The sequence below is a fragment of the Saccopteryx bilineata genome, chromosome 5 (genome assembly GCF_036850765.1).
Source record: "Saccopteryx bilineata isolate mSacBil1 chromosome 5, mSacBil1_pri_phased_curated, whole genome shotgun sequence".
Classification (NCBI taxonomy): Eukaryota; Metazoa; Chordata; class Mammalia; order Chiroptera; family Emballonuridae; genus Saccopteryx; species Saccopteryx bilineata.
Genome location: NC_089494.1, coordinates 42,142,601 through 42,164,223, shown reverse-complemented (window position 1 = coordinate 42,164,223; position 21,623 = coordinate 42,142,601).

Sequence of the window (21,623 nt, the reverse complement as noted above, 5' to 3'; positions counted from 1 at the left end):
TTTTTCTGAACATTTTTCTATTGCAATTTTAATGTAAACTATATCAGTATGAACCATGAAAAGAATACATGAAGATGAGATCCACCCAGTATACCCACCAGGGAGGCGTTGCTCTGCTGCAACTGGAGCCATTCTAGTGCCTGAGGTGGAGGCTATGGAGTCATCCTCAGCACCTGGGCCAACTTTGCTCCAATGGAGCCTTGGCTGCAGGAGAAGAAGAGAGAGACAGAGAGAAAGCAGAGGGGGAGGAGTGGAGAAGCAAATGAGTGCTTCTCCTGTGTGCCCAGGCTGGGAATCGAACCCGGGATTTCCACATGCTGGGCCAATGCTCTACCTCTGAGCCAGTGCTTTCCATATATTTTAATTTTGCAGGACCTAAACTGCAAGAGGAAAATCCTGAAATTGCAATAAATAATCACTGAAAAGTAGCTATGTCAATAAATTTGAAAAAGGAATATAGTGTCCTCACTTTAATTTTATATGTAATGAATTTAAAACAAAGAAAGTTTTTGCATGTGACTTTTTAAATCGATGCATTTTATTTAATGCTTTAGAATTTCAATATTTAATTTAAATTAAAAATTACCTATGTACCATTCATCTCTATATATTTATATCTATATATGCATCTATATAAAAATTAAAGTTATATCAAAGTCTTGATTTTTGAAATTATGATACTTAAAACATATTCTAAAGCTTAATTTAATACCACATGACAAGAATAAAGTTGTGTTGTGATGGAAATTAAGCTATGTTTAATTTCTAAATAGATAAAACCCTAAAAGATATATCTGTCATAACCTCCTAACTTAGCCTTGTTGTTTAATTGATCATAGAAATTGATCATAAACTTTTTAATTTTTATTTCTTCATTCATGAATTATTTTACAGCAGTTGGATATATTAAATATTTTTATTTAACTGACATAAATTTTTATTTAATTGACATAAATACTCAGGAAGGAAACTCTTTGTTTTTGAATTATGAGTTAATATAAATGTTGTTCCTTAACTGAATATCTTGCTTTTTGAGAACAGAATCAATAGACTTAACATAGTTTTTACACAGTTACATTCTTACCCTTAATTTTGTTTTAAACAACGGATTCATAGGTTAAGCTATGAATGGATACAGAATAATTCCTTAATATTGGAAACAAATTTGTTTGCCAACTAAGTTTAAGAAGACAATCTATTCTGTATCATGACATGGATATAAATAACTTTATGTAATAATGTACTGCTAATTTTTTTCCTAGAGGAATAAGTATCAACTCCCTTAGTGAGATCAAGCAACTAAGCATAAACATGTTATCTTCATTAGTAATGGTTGAGTTATAATACTAAATAGACCAGGGAGTGCCCAGTGAAAAAAATTCTCTGCTTCTAATGCAAAAAGATGATGTCACAAATGATTCAAAACTTGCCTCCATAAGGAACTTTTGTGATAACCAGTCTGTTTTTCAGAAGATGCAGTAAGACATCCTTTTGTTGAGCTTTATTTAGAAAAATAACTTTTGATTATTATCTAGAGCTATGCTTTCAAGAAGAATAGGGCTTATCGATATGTGTCTTTTTAAATTAAAATGGAATTTAAAAGTTCTATTTCTCAATCTCACTAGCCACTTCCAAATACTGACTATACACATGTAACTAATGTCAAAATGATTAATAAAACCTTCTCATTTTTACAAAAATTTGTTGTAACAGCCCTATCCAGAAAATTCAATAACATCTCATTCACTTACATAGAAAGATGCCTCAGGGACTCAAGTTATAACCACTAATAATTAGGCCCCTGAAACTTCTACTGTGTGGGTTCCTAAGGAAGAGTTCAGAATATTAAAATAAAATTGTGTTTATTTTTGACTATTTTTACATAAATTTAAAAATTCAAGCCTGACCAGGTGGTGGCGCAGTGGATAGAGCATCGGACTGGGATGCAGAGGACCCAGGTTTGAGACCCTGAGGTTGCCAGCTTGAGTGAGGGCTCATCTGATTTGGGCAAAGCTCACCAGCTTGGATCCAAGGTCGCTGGCTCGAGCAAGGGGTTACTCGGTCTGCTGAAGGCCCATGGTCAAGGCACATATAAAAAAGCAATCAATGAACAACTAAGAACTAAGGTGTCGCAATGAAAAACTGATGATTGATGCTTCTCATCTCTCGCCATTCCTGTCTGTCTGTTCCTATCTATCCCTCTCTCTGACTCTCTCTGTGTCTCTTAAAAAAAAATCAAAGTAAAAAAAAATTGCACACACTCCTTATGAAAAACAAAGATAAACAAATGAACAACAAAAAACCTTAAAAACAAATAAAATAACTAAGACTTAGAAAAGTAAAAACTGAAAGAATTTTGTGTCCCCTACCTTATTTACTCTACTTATAGGAAGTTTGACATAAATCATTTAAGACCTTCATTCATCTATCTAGTTACTACCTATGTATCTACCTATCACAAATAATTGAAGATCATTTTCTCCCATGCAGACCTGCTTGGGAAGTCAATATTTTTTTCCAGAAAATTTCTATACTTATAAAAAAAAGTTGGATAAATCTCTAATTTTATGCTACCATTTAAAATAAGTTTGGTACATATATCTCAAGTACCAGTAACTGAGTGCCCCCTACACTAAACATTGCTTTGATCTGAAATGACTTCATCAGAAAATGGCTAACTTCTTTTTTTTTTTTGCTCAGAATATGAAAATGATTTGATCAAATTGACAGTTTATCAACTTATATTGCAATAGTTAAAGCAGACACACTTTCAATTAAATATTTTATCATTGGTTTATCTATTATCAGAAAAGGTGGTTATTGCTATCACATCCTCAGTTTTAAAAAAAGGTCAATGGTGTGATAATTGTGCTTTAGGTTGACAACTGTCAGCTATTCATCAGAGCTTGTCTTTTTGCAAATTTGATATCAGATTTTTGCTTGTCAATAAACATACACAAGGATATTTCAAAAAACAACAACATGATAGCAAATATTTGTGAGAAGGGGCAAAAATAGTGTTTCAAGGTTTGAGGTTCCTATATTCTCTATCAATTTAAGTTTTAAATCTGCTATTTGATATGAGACAGAGCCACAGAGTACACGAATGGCTATTCAAAATCTGTATTTCAGTCTATTCATAAAATAAATAAATTATCTCTTTATATCTCTTTCCTTACACTAAAATTCAGTCTCTTGAAAGTATATCTTAACTCTAATTAAATTGTAAATCTGAAATCCCTAATGAATAAAGAATCTTTTCAAATGAACTGTAGATTTTCTGAGTTTCAAAAATGAACATATTTTCAATTAGAGTAGGTAATGTGTGTTATTTTTTTCCCATTGGCAAATAGCCAGAAGATATGTATTTCTCATTACACATGCACAACTCATAGAGGAGGAAATTAAACAGAGTTGATGCCCTTTTCATGGCTGTGTAGGTCCCATAGGATTTTCTTGTTGTGTAACCAAATGGGTGAATGAGTGATTAGATAAAAGCTTTAGAGTGACACTGTTAGCTTATAATATAGGGCTATCAATGGTGATGACAATCAAATAGAGAAAAATTTATATCCTTTTAAAAATACTTGCAATGATAAAAACCAGTTAATAAGAGTGCAAAAATAAAGAACTATTACATTGTTGATGGGAATTTTAAATGGTACAATTTTTTAGACCAGGGAAGATAATACTTTAAAAGTAAAAATAAATAATAGAAACACTTTCTGACCTAGAAATCTCTCGTCCAGGAATGTATTTTAAGATACAGTAACACAGTATAAAGAGAAATTATTACAGTATTTTCTATAGTAGCAAAATCTCAGAAACAACCTGACATCTATCACAGTGAACAGTTAAAAGAAAATTAAATATTTCTTTTATGAAGTGTTTCTTAAGTAGGGACTTCACATCCAAATAGACCAATGTGAGAATGCTTTAATATATTGAAACAAACCATTACAAAACCGTGACATATAGGTGTATTAAATGATGTCTATATTATGCTAATTTTATGAAATCACCAGAAATATTTTATAAGGAAAAAGAATGGTAAGGAACAATATTTCCTTTGTACATAAAAGGCAACATATTCATTGGGTGGTATACTTTTTAAAAAACTCTGTTAACTTATTCTGGAAACTGTTAACTGTTCTGTTACCTATGGGAATTGACAGTGTGGGTTGGTGGGTAGTAAAAATAATGCTTTCATTGTTTGATTTTTTCATCATGTGCCCTTATTATTTTTAATAAGATTATTTTATTATGAAAACAGAACTCCAGCAGAATCAGCTTCTTAATCATGTTTTGAGACTTTACTGACTCTGCAGACTATAAAATGCTTATATTTTACAAAGTATATAATTCTTTTTTTTTTTTGCATTTTTCTGAAGCTGGAAACATGGAGAGACAGTCAGACAGACTCCCGCATGCGCCCGACCGGGATCCACCCGGCACGCCCACCATGGGGCAACGCTCTGCCCACCAGGGGGCGATGCTCTGCCCATCCTGGGCGTCGCCATGTTGCGACCAGAGCCACTCTAGCGCCTGAGGCAGAGTCCACAGAGCCATCCCCAGCGCCCGGGCCATCTTTGCTCCAATGGAGCCTTGGCTGCGGGAGGGGAAGAGAGAGACAGAGAGGAAGGCGAGGCGGAGGGGTGGAGAAGCAAATGGGCGCTTCTCCTGTGTGCCCTGGCCGGGAATCGAACCCCGAGTCCTCCGCACGCTAGGCCGACGCTCTACCGCTGAGCCAACCGGTCAGGGCCCAAAGTATATAATTCATCAAAGATGCTGAAATTTTTCTAATCCCACATTCTTCACTTTACTTTCCTGGCTCAGTACAATGACATTTCTAGTAAAGAAGATTAATAAAAATCTTGTCTTAAAGGTCATGTTTTCTGGAAAACTGAGGCCAATTTCTATATTGATACTTAAGTATATGTTGACATTAGAATCACCAGTAGAAGATTTTAAAGATACCCATGTATAAGATGTTCCCATGTATAAGATGCACCTTAATTTTGAAGCCCAAAATTTGAAAAAGAAATGTACTGCATAAAGTTTTTGAACTCAAGTTTTATTCATCATAAAACTCATACAACTCCTCATCATTGTCAAAATTCCCATCCATTAGCTTGTCTTCATCTGTGTCTGATGATGAATCACTTTGTATATTACCTCATCCTCAGTTTCATCTATGGCATTTGAAATGCCACAGCCACTGTATTAGAAGCACCCATTTTTTAGACTCCAAATTTTTCAAAAAAGGGTGCACTTTATGCATGGGGGAATACAGTAGCTATTCATTGGCCTCATCTCTGGAAACACTGATTCAGGACGCCTTGAAGGCTAGTCAGTTATTTGTCTTCTGAAGACTTATTTCTGATTCTAGTCTATGATCTCAATTTTTATTGTGGGTAAATATCTTTTCAAGATTATTTATGTACAGGTTAACTCTTAAAAGAAACAAAAGAAGAAAGGTCCAAAGAAGGCAAACTCATAGAAACAGACAAAAGGTTGGTGGTTACCAGAGGGAAGGGGGAAGAATGAAGCCAACATGGATTAAAAGGGTTAAATATAAAATGATGAATTAAAACTAAAAGTTTTGGTGATGAACACTCTATAGTGCATATATAGATCATAATATTCCATACCTGCAATTTATATAATCTTATTAACCAATGTTATTTCAATAAAAAATGTAATGCCGTCAATTTCCTTTATACATATCCATGCACAAACACACAAATACAGAGAAAAGTGTTTAAAGTGAAATTGAAGTGTGACAGTGCTTAAAGGCAGGATTTTCTATTTCTTTTTGTATGCTGCTTTGGAACCACTTCTATATAAAAGGAAATCCCAGTCCTTGCCTTGTTATTCACTGTAACAAAGCTGGATCCCCACTTTCCATATCTGGAAAAGTAGCACACCAAATTTGTATAAGGATCTCACTCAGTAAATTTTACAGTATTCTTCAAATACTCTTAGTATAAAGACAATGAAGGAAAAAAAATCACTAGTTCAATTTCTGTATTTTCCAAGCTGTGTTTCAGGAACAGCGCATCTTTTAACAGGATCATAAATACAAAGACTGTACGATGAGATTTACTGTTGGCTGTGACTTAGCCAATGTAAGGAGATAATAATAAAAGAAAAAACAGGATATAAGATGCGGTACATTTCTTGATTTGGTTAAGGCGCACTGCAGGTAAGACAAGGGTGACAGTGAAGTCAGTTCCGGGATCTTATTAGCAAAAAGTGCGCCCAGTTTGGCAGCACGTCGCCATTGTGATAGCATTTGTGATATATTCACTCTCTTAGAAACATTGTAGAAACTCCAGGATTCAGAGATCTTCTTGCTCAGTAAGAGTTTTGGGCGACTTTTCTGCACTCAAGCAGTGGCTATAAATGGATACATCTCTCTTTTTTTTTAAATTAATTAATTTATTTATTCATTTTTAGAGAGGAGAGAGAGGGAGAGAGAGGAGAGAGAGACAGAGAGAGAAGGGGGAGGAGCTGGAAGCATCAACTCCCATATGTGCCTTGACTAGGCAAGCCCAGGGTTTCGAACCGGCGACCTCAGCATTTCCTGGTCGACGCTTTATCCACTGCGCCACCACAGGTCAGGCAGTACATCTCTTTAAAAAGGAAGTGAGTCTATAACCACCATATATAATTACAGAAAGGGAAAACTCTTCATGGATAATCTATCAAGCATTATTGAAGCGTCTTGGTACAATTGCTTTTCATTATGAGGTTTCTTCCTCATTGGGATACATTCTTCTAGACCAGGGGTCCCCAAACTACGGCCCGCGGGCCACATGCGGCCCCCTGAGGCCATTTATCTGGCCCCAACCGCACTTCTGGAAGGGGCACCTCTTTCATTGGTGGTCAGTGAGAGGAGCATAGTTCCCATTGAAATATTGGTCAGTTTGTTGATTTAAATTTACTTGTTCTTTATTTTAAATATTGTATTTGTTCCCGTCTTGTTTTTTTACTTTAAAATAAGATATGTGCAGTGTGCATAGGAATTTGTTCATAGTTTTTTTATAGTCCGGCCCTCCAATGGTCTGAGGGACAGTGAACTGGCCCCCTGTGTAAAAAGTTTGGGGACCCCTGTTCTAGACTGATCCTGTAGCATTTTTATTATTTCCGGATAAATAATATACAATGATATTTATTTCATTAGAATGTACAAAAGCAGAGAATATTAAGGGAACTTTTTAAATTTAAAAACATATAAGGGTGATAGTGTATTATAATTCTGTAGTTTAAAGTGTATAATATTGTCATATTTGTTATTACTTTTAATTATAAAAATGTCTTATGAACTATGTGTTCTATTACCTACATTTAATGAATGAAGGCAGCTCAAGAAAGTCAACTAGTGTGCTCAAATCTAGTTTCCTCTTCCTCTAGTTCAGTAGTCTTCCAGCACAACACATCGGCATCCTTTTCCCATAATGAATAGGTAGTATTTGATTTTCTGGAATTCTATGAATAGTAGTAATTTTTATTGCTTCTCAAAGCTTTCTTGCCTTGTTCCTTCATTCAATCAAAGTTTAATAATATGACATTCTTGAGGTATACTATTAGAAAAATTAATTAGTTAGAGCCCAGTGGTGCAGATAACCTAACTACTAAAACAAGTATTTTTCTCTTAGAACATGGACTCTATACAGGGCTAATTTTGAAGCACAGATTTATTTTTTCTAGTGGGAAAAATAATTCACATTCTTTTAACAGACAACTGCACACGATATTTATTTTTAAATATATTCTTTAAAGGTTAAATTGATGCTAAGCTGGTTTCCTAAACTAATACACCAGATGAATCTTCAAGTCTGGGACAGCTGTCTGTTCTTTTACATCCCACTTTGACAGTATTATCTCTAAGACATGCTGGCAAGAAACAGGAAATTGGTTTCAGCCAAATTCCCACATATCAGAGCTTTGCTGACGAGAGCAGAAGTCTCTCAACAAGAAGGTGTGGGTGTGCGATCAAGACTATGTATACAGAGCATCGCGATCTCACACTTGTCTAATTCTGGAGGACGGTTTTTACATCTAGTTTTGATAAATATCAACTCTTTCAGAAGCTATGCTTCAAGAATGAAAACAAGTTTATTAAACAGTGAGATGTGATTTGAAAATTCAGCAATCACATTAAAAACTGTCCCAGGCCAACTGGTCTGTAGAACCACAGACAAGGCAGAAAAAAACCAAAAAACATATGTTTTAAATTTAAGAACTTAAGCATTTTGTGCATTTTAAACATATGTTTCAAAGTATTTTGCAAATCCTAAAATGTCTTAATTCAATAGAGAGCTCTAAGTAATGATATTCACATAGACAAAAAATGTATCTTGCATATTTAATATCTCACACAAATTGGATCAAAATACTAATAATTTAAATTATGCTATAAATTACCATTAGCATGTATATCTTAAAGAAATATTAATTTACTTTTTTAAATATTTGATAAATACATTGTTTCTAATGGTGTTGTAAACTTATAAACATTTTGAGATACATTTACACATTATACTTTTTGATAAGCCATTCCTTACCTTGGACAAATTTGTTTTCTTTATGACAATTTATTGTTTTGCCATATTGTCTTCCTCTTTGGCAATGATTTATTTTTTAAATTATACTTACAAAAGGGAAAGCACAATATTCATTAAATTATTATTATTAATTATTTGTATTTTTCTGAAGTTGGAAACGGGGAGGCAGTCAGACAGACTCCCACATGCGCCCGACTGGGATCCACCTGGCATGCCCACCAGGGGGCAATGCTCTGCCCATCTGGGGCATTGCTCTGTTGCAACCAGAGCCACTTTAGCACCTGAGGCAGAGGACATGGAGCCATCCTCAGCGCCTGGGCCATCTTTGCTCCAATGCAGCCTTGGCTGCTGGAGGGGAAGAGAGAGACAGAGAAGAAGGAGAGGGGGAGGGGTGGAGAAGCAGATGGGCTCTTCTCCTGTGTGCCCTGGCTGAGAATCAAACCTGGGATTCCTGCAAGCCAGGCTAACACTCTACCACTGAGCCAACCGGCCAGGGCCTCATTAAATTATTTTTTGAAATCTTTATTTGACTTAATATATCTTTGTGTTTCCATTTCCATGACAATTAAGGAAATCATGAAGGATATAATAGAATACTTCTTAGCCATAAGAAAGGATGAAATACTGCCATTTGTGACAATATAGATGTCTCCTGAGAATATGATGCTATGAAAAATAAGTCAGACAGAAAAAGTCAGGAACCATAAGGTTTCATTCATATGTAGGACAGAAAACTGAAAGCAGCAAATGAACAAATAAGAAAAACATACAAGAACTCATAGATATTTGATGGTTCCCAGAAAGAAGAGAAATTGGGGTATAGTAAAACATATATGAGATCAAATATATGATGACAGAAGATGTGACCTTGGGTGGTGAGTACACAATGCAAGATACATACGATGTATCAGAATTGTACAATTGAACATATATATTTTAATTAACCAATGTCATCCCAATCAATTTAATTTAAAAAGGGAAAGCTTTAAAATTTTTAATATTTGATATATTCCTTAGCCCATTGTAAAGAGTTAATAAAATTATTTGACATAATCTCATAAAAATTAATACACATTCTGAAATTTGTCACATTTACTATGATTTACTGTTTTAATTTACTTAAGATATTGTCTCTTGTCTGACATATTGTTGCCTAGAATTTTTTACAGAAAAGGAAAATTTACCTGGTATCTATATTATTATGCCCCATAGCTCCTTGGAAAATACCACATAAACTATGACATGAGCTGAGTATAAAACAGAGATATGTCATAATGTGATGGCTCTCTTGTGTACATGTAAGTGAATTGCATAGATCGCTGAGAGATTGCATGCATTGGTTTTTCACTGCTGCTGTAACAAATTACCACTGTTTTATAGATTAACAACCAAAAATTTTAATGTTACAGTTCTGTAGGTCAGAAATTTGATACAAGCCTCACTGGTTTTAAGTCAGTGTGAAGAGGATTTTATTTCTTCACAGATGCTCTGGAAGAGAATCTGGTTCACTGCCTTGTCCAGATCCCATAGCTCATATCCACATTAGCTTATGGCCCCTTTTCTTCTTGGCCTATGGCCTTGATTATCCTTCCTTCATTTTTAAGCTCTTTTGGGATAACATTGTGTTAACCTACATAATCCAGGCTAATGTCCATATTTTAAAATCATTTTGTCAGGATCTCAGTTAAGGTGCAGGGTGGAGGGGGTAAACTCGTACAGGGTGAAGAGAGAAAGAGGGAGATGAGAAAAAGGTAAAGAGTAATGTGATGTTAAAGAGCAAAAATTCTACTAAACAAATTTAAAGATCTAAATAATAAATAAATACATAAATATAAACACAACAGACCAAAATGAAAGAGTAGAGCCTTTAATCACTTGCAATGATGTATACACCAGAGTATAAAACTGGAGAAAGTGCTGACTTCCCTCTTTCCTGTTCCTCCCACAGAATGGCATGCCTTGTAGGAAGGGTCAGGTGGGTTAGCACAGATGTGAGGATTGTCCTCCTGCTAAGGAAGCCTCAAACAGAAAGCTCTGGCAACTTTACGAATCTTGAGATCAAGGAAAGCTAAGGGACTGAGGACTAGGAGTAGAAAATTACTAAATATTAGGTCAGAATTAGGGGGGAAATGTCCCTTTAAGGTTTCTCCCCGCTTCTTCTATTAGGAGGCTTTGTTGGAAGCACTTGAGGAAGTAACCTGTTTAAAAGACTTTCAAATTTAGGCACCTGTGGTAAGAAAAAAAGAAAAAAAAAGGACAAGGAAAAGGAAAAAGGGAAGGAAGGAAAAAGAAAATAAGAAAAAAGAAAGAGAGAGAAAGAGAGACAGATGAAAAGAAAAGAAAGAAGGTAGGAAGGAAGGAAGAAGAAAGGAAGGAAGGAAGGAAGGCAAAGAGAGAGAGATAAAATGAAATAAAGAACAAAGAAAAAGAAATAAAGAGAGAAAGAAAGAAGAAAGAAAGAAAAAAAGAAAGAAAAGAAAAGAGGGGGGACCTGAAGATGGCAGCAGACTAAGCAGATGCACAGATGCCCAACTCTCACCACCAAACTGGAATACAAATAAATTTAGGAAAAATCAGCATGAAAAACCAACTCTGGACTACAAGAACAGCTCTCAAAAACCAAGGAGCAAAGAAGAAGCCACAACAAACCTGGTAGGGAGTGCCTGAATCTACTCTGCTTACAGGAACGGAGGAGGGGGGTGAGGCTGAGAGCCCAGAGGGGATCTCATTCCAGGGAAAAGAGCAGAAAATACTGCTCACAGCCACTTGCTTGGTGACCAGGGAGTGAGGTGTGTTGAAAGGACCGGCTTATCTCCCAAGTGGAAAGGAGAGAGAGAGGAACAGACTGTGAGGGGGAAAGGAATGCAGGAGGTGACCTAAAAAGCTGACTCATCCATGCTGGAGGCACCCATAGCTGGGGGAGGGACTGATGACTGATCCTTCCACAAAACAGAAGACTGAATTGCTTGCAGATCTCAGATCTCCAGACATCTCTCCAGCTCCAATCATCACAACAAGACACAGCTGAAAACCAGAAGTGGGGAGGAGAGGCAGTAACTCAGGTCTCCATGGAGATCTGAGATACACCTCCCCCTACTGAAGCTGAGAAAACACCCTGCCCCCAGAGAGATTAGTTGGTGGAAGAGGCCTTTAAAGCAGGGGTTCTCAACCTGTGGGTCACGACCCCGGCGGGGGTCGAATGACCAAAACACAGGGGTCGTCTAAAGCCATCAGAAAATACATATTTATTATACAATACATTTTTAAATAAAATATGTATTTCCGATGGCTTTAGGCGACCCCTGTGTTTTGGTCTTCAACCCTTGCCGAGGTCGCAACCCACAGGTTGAGAACCACTGCTTTAGAGTCTCAGGTTATACCAATCGCATTCCTGGATACAGTTTCAAGGAAGCCCCCTGCTGAGATCAGTAAACAAGACTATCACCTGTTAAGAAAACAAACAAATCAAGACTTCAAAGTGGCCCTAATCTGAAAGTGGATTACAAATAATAGCTGATACCAACCCAAGAAGACCAACAAAGAAAGAAAGAAAGAAAGAAAGAAAGAAAGAAAGAAAGAAAGAAAGAGAGAGAGAGAGAGAGAGAGAGAAAGAAAAGAAAAGAAAAGAAAAGAAAAGAAAAGAAAAGAAAAGAAAAGAAAAGAAAAGAAAAGAAAAGAAAAGAAAAGAAAAGAAAAGAAAAGAAAAGAAAAAAGCCAGCTAGAGCGGTCTGAATCCTTAACTGCAATTCTTTACAGAGACTGCAATGCTTGCTGCAGTCAGTGTGCCCTATCTCAGCTCCCTACCTTACTTTGATCTCCAATAACTATCAATGCAATTCTATATAACTTAATTGATGCATCTTTGTTCATTTGTTTTAGTTCCTTTTCTCTCATTCACTGCTGAATCACTAGTATAAATACTGTTCCAGGCACCTAATAGATAGACTCCAGTAAATATTTGATGAATTAAATAAATATAGCACAATCAAAACACTTTACTCATATTTTGTTTCATTCTCATATATTTGTTTCATATAAATTTTATATGAATTATTGTTTCCTGTCACTGATAATAACACAGGGAAACTAGAAAGTTAAGGAGGACAAAGACATTCTTTGGCATTTTACCATTATCTTAAGTAGGTAATTATATGTTTGAGGAAAGATATTAATGACTGTCTCTTTTTTCAGACAAGAGAAGCTGCCAGTCATCTAAATGGCCTGTACTCCAACTAGTAAATTACTTCAAATCCATATTTTGATACAGGAAATCTGGACATAAGAATATGTCAAACTGAAATTTGGCAGGTTCTTCAGACTTAACATAGCCAAGAATGTTATAAAAACATCTGGAGTTCAGGCCTATAGGGTCTTCTTTCCTATGGGGGCCATGAAAGAATGACATTCTATTTTCTCTTTGTTTGATGTGGAGCCAATGAAGGGTTCCATACCAAAATTTATGGGATACAGTTAAAACTATGCTTAGAGTTAAATTTCTAGCTGTAAATAAATGCCTATGTTTAATTTTATGAAAAAATATTTCAAAACTATAACCGACTTCTACCTGAAGGCCTTATGAAGGAAGAGCAAACAAAATCAATTGCAAGCAGGAAGTACATAATAAAGAACAGAGCACATAGCAATAGAATTGACATTACAAAAACAATAGAGAAAATCAACAACAACCCAGTGTCTGAGTTTTCCCATAAAGAAATGTGCTTCTCACTTGCTGAAGGTCTGATCCAGTGTAAGATTAGCCAGGCTTGTGCTTTCTCAACTTTCAGTCTGGGACCATATTCTGAAGAGACAGTATCTCCTATGGTATGATTTTAATAAAAACGGCAGGAGAGCAACAGGCCCTGCCAAATCAAAAAAGAACATCTAAGGCCCCTATCTTTTTTTTTTTTTTTTTTTTTTTTACTTTTGCCAACATTCTTTTGGCTAAAGGAAGTCACATAGGGAAAGCTGAGTAAGCAGAGCCAAGTAATCTCTGACACAGAAAGGAAGAAGAAAGCATATGTATCGGCTTAAAAATAATCAAATCCTGTATAATATGTTGTATAATTGTGGAGGAGGCCTTGTGTTGATATGAGGGAGGTGCACGACTGATGTAGTGTCAGTTGCTGCGTGTAGAAACGGGTTGCCTTGGAGCTGGAACCCCTGCATGAGTTAAATATTTACTATGTTCAGTCACTGACATTGAACCTATTCTAACAAATACAAATACAAATATTTTTCTTGGAACTTAATTCTTCTTCTTGATGTTCTTATCTGTATCAATTACTTTGAAAACCTGGGCACACAATATTAGAATATGCTTGAAATATACTTCATCTTTATTTATCTTCCCCAAATTCAATCAATTTGCTAACTGTAATTTATATTTTACTTCTTTGCTTTTCATTTTTCTTTCCTATTAGAGTCTTACTTTTGCTACTGAAAATTATTGCTAATATTTGTTGAGCACTTATTGAGTGTTAAAGACTGTCTTAATTATATCTATTAAATTTGAGCATTATTCTAATTAGATTTCAAAGGTCAAATAAATTTTCTCTCAGAATTTCCATGGAAATAGATTATTGTGCAGATATAAGCTCAAAGATAGCCACTAACCAATACCAATGAAAGAAACTTAAATTTCTCCTTCCAACAATAACAAAAAAGGATACTATCAATATATGCTAAACTACCTTCTAAGTCACCCTACATTAACTTAGTGATTTTTTGAGTACTGTTTTTCCTTTTTATTTCTCTGTGGTTTTCATCAAAATGGTCACCTTCACTGAAATATAACATGAGATTTATGACTACTAGCATGAAAATGTATTGAAGATTCTACTGTTAAATAAACTATATATTTTTATTTTCTTATATTCCTACATCTTCTTTCCAAGTCATTTCACCAGTGATAGGACAGTCTTTAAGAAGTAATATCTTTCCCAGTTTTATTGAGATATAATTGAGATATATATTATTTTATATATCTGTATATAAAATTTTTAAAAGTATATTTAAAAATTTACTGTATAATTTTTTAAAGTAACATCTATAGCAAGACCCCATAGACATAATTGTATCAATATATTTTTCTATCAATACAACTTCAGTCATAGTGGAAAGAAAAATTAAATCCAAAGATAATCCAGAAATATCAATTTATCCAATTATTGTACATCATTTATTATGAAAGATATTAAGAAGCAAATTGTCAATTTAATTTTCATCTTCTGCTTTTACCACTGTTGGGTGATGGTGCTAATAAGCAGCAAAAAGAATTAATTACAGGCCCTGGCCGGTTGGCTCAGTGGTAGAGCGTCGGCCTGGCATGTGGAAGTCCCGGGTTCGATTCCCAGCCAGGGCACATAGGAGAAGCGCCCATCTGCTTCTCCACCCCTCCCCCTCTCCTTCCTCTCTGTCTCTCTCTTCCCCTCCCGCAACGAGGCTCCATTGGAGCAAAGATGGCCTGGGCGCTGGGGATGGCTCCTTGGCCTCTGCCCCAGGCGCTGGAGTGGCTCTGGTCACAACAGAGCGAAGCCCCGGAGGGGCAGAGCATCGCCCCCTGGTGGGCGTGCCAGGTGGATCCCAGTCCGGCGCATGCGGGAGTCTGTCTGACTGTCTCTCCCCGTTTCCAGCTTCAGAAAAATACAAAAAAAAAAAAAAAAGAATAAATTACAGATGTGCAGAAAGAAGGCAAAATTAAATAAGTCCCAGGTGTGATTACTTGCCATTAAATAACTGATAAGTAAATGCAATGGTGGCTAAATTTGCCATCAAGAGCATAGTAAATCACATCTGAAGATAAATTCTCTATGTAAAAATATTTTAACATGTATTTTTCTAAGAAATATTACTCAAGTCCTATAATAAGTTTTCCCTCAAATCCTATAATACACAAACTCACACCACAACACACAGGTATACATGCATGCACAAACACACACAGATATATATACATATGAACGTAGTAATCAATAGAATTTCTTACTAAAGTGTGTCTGTAATAAAATGATATATGAGAGCACAATGAATATTCACTATATTAACTGTATGGTCTACTATGGTATTTACTATTTGGAGTGAAAAATTTATGAGTATCACCACCTTAGGTGCTAAGATATATGACTCTTAAATATTAACATATTTTATCTATTCTAGCTAGAATAATGAATAAAATATGTCTTTTTTAAGCCTGGAGAATGGGTTCAAGCATAATTTATAATTAAGTAATATGGTCATAGCTTCTGAGCTCTTTTTCAGTGGGTTTCATAAAATATTACAATTGTTCTACCTCTGCTTAACAGTTTATTCTTCCTGGGAGACCAATGAGAATAATAAGGACAAAAGATCAATTGAAAACATAATCTCAGAGACTACATTTGTGCCAGTATTTTAAAAGCATGGGAACAGGACTGACGCAATAAAAAAGGGTGAAATAAACATTTTAAATCACCACTGTTTTAAGTCTTATTTTATGCATGAACCACAAAAATTTTAATATATATTTGTTAAAGATGAAAATGTATACATATATGCGTATAAGACAACTTTGTACATTTTATTTAGACTGTACTTTCAAGAACATCCATCCTCCATGCTTTCACTTTTACTCAGGCGAATATCCCTTTCATGAGATTCCATTGCTCTATGACAGTACTTATTACAGCATCCATTCTATTATGCAGTCAATGTGTAATTTTACATATCTCCCCAACAATGCACTGTGTTTCATGAAAGCAGAGAATGTCTTATGTATCTCATCACCAAATTCTAATATGGTGCCCATTATGTCTTTTTATGTCCCTGGCTTCTGCCTGTGCAGTTTTTAAAAGAAGTTACATTGTGGCTGATGTGTCCTGAATAAGGTAGGCCTATACTAGTTGTGTCTTTACTGAACAGATGCAGACTGTTATCCTGTCATTATTTCTTAAACAATACAGCATAACAACTATTTACATATAACTTTATTTGCATTCGCTATTATCAGTAATCTAGAAATGATCTAAAATATGGGAAATGGTATGTATAGGCTATATGTAAATACTATGTCACACTATTATAAGGAATTTGAACATCTGTGGATTGTGGTAGACATGGGCATTCCTAGAACAAATAAAATAAGATACAAGGGAGTGACTGTTATTAGTAAATAGCATATGTAATTTCTAAAACAGAGCTATGGAAACATGTTGTATCAAGTTATTTTAGGATGACGTCAGAGTAATGGCGGGGTAGGAAGCGATACCGATATATCTCCCCCAAAACTCAACAAGATCTTCAACCAGAAACAGAAAAACCTATACTTGGAGCTTCCAGATGCTTCGCAATACACCCAAAGGTATGATTGAGTGAAAAATTGGCTAAATATATAACCAAACCCGGAAAGGAAATAGGGAGTAAGAAATGCTCCGCCTTCCTCACTAACCTAAACAGGGCGGCTTTCTCTGGTAACTGTGAATATAGAAACTGAGGCGGGCAAAGGGGGTGAATAGATCCAGGCCGCTGTGGCACAAACGGCCAAACCAGGCTGTGGCACGGAGATCCAAGCCAAGGAAAATCTGATCCTGTGGCAACACGGGCAATACAAGCTAACACTTGCGCCAAACCCAAACAAAGAAAGACAAGCGGAGTGGCCATTTTACCCAGTCTCCTGGTCGGTGCGCAGTTAGTGGGCGAGAATTTCTTCCTAGGCCCCGAGAGTGGGTGCCCGTGTTGCCCCACGGAGAGGCAGGGTCAGAGGCCTTTCTGTGGGCCGAGGGCAGAGTCTCTGGGCAGCCCCAGTGCCCTGGGAAAGCCACACACGGGAGGGAGTGAGACCTAATTCCAACGGTGGAGATTTTCCGTGCCGGAGAGTATTTCATTCAGAGGGAAATGCGGCCGGCCTCATATCCTGGTTTGCGCGCGCAGATAAGGAGTGAGCAATTCCTCCGAGTGCCTCGGCAGAGCGCGCCCGTGTTATCGCACAGAGGGGCAGAGTCAGGAAAACCACCCTCAGATGCCATTAAGGAAGAGAAAATCGAATATCATGGATACAAAGGAAAGAGAGGTAACACAGCTAGATGAGGAAAAATCTATGGAGAAAAAATTTAATATATTGGAAACCTTGGAGCTAAATGACAGAGAATTCAAGATAGAAATCCTAAAAATCCTCCGAGATATACAAGAAAACACAGAAAGGCAATTTAGGGAGCTCAGAAAACAACTCAATGAACACAAAGAATATATGTCCAAGGAAATTGAAACTATAAAAACAAATCAAACAGAGATGAAAAACTCAATTCACGAGCTGAAAAACGAAGTAACAAGCTTAGCTAATAGAACAGGTCAGATAGAAGAGAGGATTAGTGAAATAGAAGACAAGCAACTTGAGGCACAACAGAGAGAAGAAGAAAGAGACTCAAAAATTTAAAAAAATGAGATAGCCCTACAAGAATGATCTGACTCCATCAAAAAGAATAACATAAGAATAATAGGTATATCAGAGGGAGAAGAGAGAGAAAATGGAATGGAGAACATACTCAAACAAATAATAGATGAGAACTTCCCAAGCCTGTGGAAAGAAATAAAACCTCAAGTTCAAGAAGCAAACAGAACTCCTAGTTTTCTTAACCCCAACAAACCTACTCCAAGGCATATCATAATGAAATTTACACAAACCAACAGCAAAGAAAAAATTCTCAAGGCAGCCAGGGAAAAGAAGAATACAACATATAAAGGAAGGCCCATTAGATTATCATCAGATTTCTCAGCAGAAACTCTACAAACTAGAAGAGAGTGGACCCCAATATTTAAAGTCCTGAAAGAGAGGAACTTTCAGCCACGAATACTATACCCATCAAAGCTATCCTTCAAATACGAGGAGAAATAAAAACATTCACAGATACAGAAAAGATGAGGGAATTTATCATCAGAAAACCCCCACTCCAGGAATTACTAAAGGGGGTTCTCCAATCAGATACAAAGAACAAAAAAAAAAAACAGAGCCACAAGTAAAAGCTCCAAGAAGAACACAATAAAACCAAATTTAAACTGTGACAACAACAAAAAGAAAGAGGGGGAGAAGATGGAGATTAACAGTAGCAAAGGATGATGGAGTGCAAAAGTACTCACAAAATAGTTCGCTACAATGAACAGGGTAGGGACCCTTTTCATTACTCAAAGGTAACCACCATTGAAAAAACCACCACAGAAGCACATGAGGTAAAAGAGATAGCAACAGAGGAAAGATGTATGGAATACAACCAAATAAAAACAAAAGATAGAAAAACAAAAGAGAAGGATCAAACAAGACACAAAACTAACAGAAAGCAAGATATAAAATGGCAATAGGGAACTCACAAGTATCAATAATTACACTAAATGAAAACGGATTAAACTCACCAATAAAAAGGCACAGAGTAGCAGAATGGATTAAAAAAGAAAATCCAACTGTATGCTGCCTACAGGAAACTCATCTAAGTAACAAGGATAAAAACAAATTCAAAGTGAAAGGCTGGAAAACAATACTCCAAGCAAATAACGTCCAAAAAAAAGCAGGTGTAGCAATACTCATATCGGATAATGCTGACTACAAGACAGGAAAAGTACTCAGAGACAAAAATGGCCATTTCATAATGGCTAAGGGGACACTGAATCAAGAAGACATAACAATTCTTAATATATATGCACCAAACCAAGGAGCACCAAAATATATAAGACAGCTACTTATTGATCTTAAAACAAAAACTGACAAAAATACAATCATACTTGGAGACCTCAATACACCGCTGACGGCTCTAGATCGGTCATCCAAACAGAGAATCAACAAAGACATAGTGGCCTTAAACAAAACACTAGAGTACCTGGATATGATAGACATCTATAGGACATTTCATCCCAAAGTGACTGAGTATACATTTTTCTCCAGTGTACATGGATCATTCTCAAGAATTGACCATATGTTGGGACACAAAAACAACATCAGCAAAATTCAGAAAAATTGAAGTTGTACCAAGCATATTTTCTGATCATAAAGCCTTGAAACTAGAATTCAACTGCAAAAAAGAGGAAAAAAATCCCACAAAAATGTGGAAACTAAACAACATACTTTTAAAAAATAAATGGGTCAAAGAAGAAATAAGTGCAGAGATCAAAAGATATATACAGACTAATGAAAATGACAATACGACATATCAGAATCTATGGGATACAGCAAAAGCAGTGATAAGAGGGAAGTTCATATCGCTTCAGGCATATATGAACAAACAAGAGAGATCCCAAGTGAATCACTTAACTTCCCACCTTAAGGAACTAGAAAAAGAAGAACAAAGACAACCCAAAACCAGCCGAAGAAAGGAGATAATAAAAGTCAGAGCAGAAATAAATGAATTAGAGAACAGAAAAACTATAGAAAAAATTAATAGAACAAGGAGCTGGTTCTTTGAAAAGATAAACAAAATTGACAAACCCTTGGCAAGACTTACCAAGGAAAAAAGAGAAAGAACTCATATAAACAAAATCCAAAATGAAAGAGGAGAAATCACCACGGACACCATAGATATACAAAGAATTATTGTAGAATACTATGAAAAACTTTATGCCACTAAATTCAACAACCTAGAAGAAATGGATAAATTCCTAGAACAATACAACCTTCCTAGACTGAGTCAAGAAGAAGCAGAAAGCCTAAACAGACCTATCAGTAGAGAAGAAATAGAAAAAACCATTAAAAACCTCCCCAAAAATAAAAGTCCAGGCCCTGACGGCTATACCAGCAAATTTTATCAAACATTCAAAGAAGACTTGGTTCCTATTCTACTCAAAGTCTTCCAAAAAATTGAAGAAGAAGCAATACTTCCAAACACATTTTATGAGGCCAACATAACCCTCATACCAAAACCAGGCAAGGATGGCACAAAAAAAGAAAACTACAGACCAATATCTCTAATGAATACAGATGCTAAAATACTAAACAAAATACTAGCAAATCGAATACAACAACATATTAAAAAAATAATACATCATGATCAAGTGGGATTCATCCCAGAATCTCAAGGATGGTTCAACATACGTAAAACGGTTAATGTAATACACCATATCAACAAAACAAAGAACAAAAACCACATGATCTTATCAATAGATGCAGAAAAGGCTTTCAATAAAATACAACACAATTTTATGTTTAAGACTCTCAACAAAATGGGTATAGAAGGAAAATATCTCAACATGATAAAGGCCATATATGATAAACCATCAGCTAACATCATATTAAATGGCACTAAACTGAAGGCTTTCCCCCTTAAATCAGGAACAAGACAGGGTTGTCCACTCTCTCCACTCTTATTTAATGTGGTACTAGAGGTTCTAGCCAGAGCAATCAGACAAGACAAAGAAATAAAAGGCATCCATATCGGAAAAGAAGTAAAGGTATCACTTTTTGCAGATGATATGATCCTATACATCGAAAACCCCAAAGAATCCACAAAAAGTCTACTAGAAACAATAAGCCAATACAGTAAGGTCGCAGGATACAAAATTAACATACAGAAGTCAATAGCCTTTCTATATACCAACAATGAAACAACTGAGAAGGAACTCAAAAGAATAATCCCCTTCACGATTGCAACAAAAAAAATAAAATACTTAGGAATAAACATAACAAAGAATGTAAAAGACTTATGTAATGAAAACTATAAACCATTGTTAAGGGAAATCGAAAAAGATATAATGAGATGGAAGAATATACCTTGTTCTTGGCTAGGAAGAATAAATATAATCAAGATGGCTATATTACCCAAAGCAATATACAAATTTAATGCAATTCCCATCAAACTTCCAATGACATTTTTAAAGAAATAGAGCAAAAAATCATCAGATTTATATGGAACTATAAAAAACCCCGAATAGCCAAAGCAATCCTAAAGAAAAAGAATGAAGCTGGGGGCATTACAATACCTGACTTCAAACTCTATTATAGGGCCATGACAATCAAAACAGCATGGTATTGGCAGAAAAATAGACACTCAGACCAATGGAACAGAATAGAAAGTCCAGAAATAAAACCACATATATATAGTC